The sequence below is a fragment of the Octopus bimaculoides genome, chromosome 5 (assembly GCF_001194135.2).
Source record: "Octopus bimaculoides isolate UCB-OBI-ISO-001 chromosome 5, ASM119413v2, whole genome shotgun sequence".
NCBI classification, from domain to species: Eukaryota; Metazoa; Mollusca; class Cephalopoda; order Octopoda; family Octopodidae; genus Octopus; species Octopus bimaculoides.
In genome coordinates this window covers 102107412-102109490 of record NC_068985.1, presented here as the reverse complement: position 1 = coordinate 102109490, position 2079 = coordinate 102107412, and positions in this window count along the sequence as shown.

Genomic DNA, 2079 nt, shown 5'->3' with positions numbered 1-2079 from the left:
CTGTGACCTCTTCAATGTCTCTCCATTGCATGTGTCTCCAACTGGTCTGTTTAGTCAATTCTGTGTTTCTGTGGTGTGTATCCTTATCTGCGCATGCATTTGCGTCTGTATCTATGTGTGTGTGTGTGTGTGTGAATGTGTGCGTGTGTTTATGTCGTTAGCAAGTCTGTTTTGTGTGCATATATATATATATATATGGCTGTGTGATAAGTAGCTTGCTTACGAACCAACTGCACGGTTCTGGGTTCAGTCCCACTGCGTGGCATCTTGGGCAAGTGTTTTCTACTATAGCCTCGAGCCGACCAAACCCTTGTGAGTGTATTTGGTAGACGGAAAGTCGTATATATATGTATATATATATATATGTGTGTGTGTATATGGTTGTGTAGGATGAAAGACAGCAAAGATAAAGCACTATACAAGAAATTGAAAATGAATGAAACTGAAAATAGTTGGGTAAAGAAAAGTATGCATGGTCAATTTCATAGAGATGTTGAAGTTTAGACAGACAAAGAAAAAAATGGCTGTGAATGACTAAAACCGGAAACGGAGGCTCTAATCTGTGCTGCCCAAGAGCAAGCACACACAACAAACTACATAAAATACAGAATAGACAACACAGCAGAAATTGATAAGTGCAGAATCTGTGGACAAAACGGTGAAAACGTATAGCATATTACCAGCCAATTTATTGACCTCGAAAGGATGAAAAGTAAAATCAACCTCGGCGGAATTTGAACTCAGAACGTAGCGGCAGACGAAATACCGCGAAGCATTTCGTCCAGCATGTTAACAACTCTGCCAACTCGGCACTTTAACATTAACAGTAATAATTCTTCTTTAATAAGCTAGGGTCTAGCTTATTATATCGTCCCCAGAGTGCAGCATATTTTATCGATCCGGTAAAGGATACAAAGTAAAGTCGACCGCGGCAAAATTTGAACTGATTAATAATAATAAGAGTAATTTCTTTTATTCGCCACAAGGGCGAATGTTGAGTGTGATAATACAAAGCAAGACATACAATCCTTACAACACTTTCTGACTCACCGAAAGTGCAATGCAAAACATTCCTTACTAAGCCTTGGGTGTGAATAAGTGCATGTGTGTGCGTGCGTGCGTGTGAGTATCTGGGTGAGTGTGTGTACATGTGTGTATGAGTGTTTGTGTGTACATAAAAAGAAATACTATATGTATGTATGTATCGCAACGCACTTGTTGGTATGGAAGACGCCTTAGTGCATTATAAATCCCAGGCAATGAACACGCTCAGGTGGGCTAGCTGGCATAAGCACACCAACGCAGTAGCGACTCACTGTCTCTCTCTCTCTCTCTTTATATATATTTCTAAGTTTCTCTAAAGGAGACTACGGCAGCGGTACTGGGTATTAATAGTTATTGCCAAGCTAACATGGCAGTCCCAAAAAATTGGACGAATGCTGCCGTTGATTAGCTACAAGAGTCCATCGCCTCTAGCTAGCTATGTGACACACGAACCTGTGTCCATTATAACATTCGAACAGGGTTATAACTAGTTTCAGGGTATTTGCCCCTTATCATTGCAGAGGAGCCGAACCCAGCAGGCGTATGTATAGCATAGTACTAGCATACCAATGTATGTATGTATATATATATATATATATATATACGCATCTAAGTATAAATAGATGAATGTTCATATTGCCTAAATTGATTTGACTTAAATATTTAAATCATTTCCAGGAGCTCAAACACACAGCCATTTATATAAAATACACAGAGTTCAACACTGATTTTGACGTAGGAAAAGAAAATAAATGAAAGCAACTGTTCTGTTATTATCCCCTGTAAGAGAATGCACTGACAGACCTCTTATATCACAGCGTATATCATATATGAATTAAAAAGAGATTTCTAAGTACAAATTATTTAAGAAAACTATTAGTGCAGCGAAATACAGGAAGCAACATACATCTGTTGTCTTCTTTCCTGGGTGCTGTACTTATTAGACGAAATATGTTGGTATGTATGTGCATAATATATACAAACAACTGTATGTATGTATGTATGTATGTATGTATGAGTATCTTTATATATATA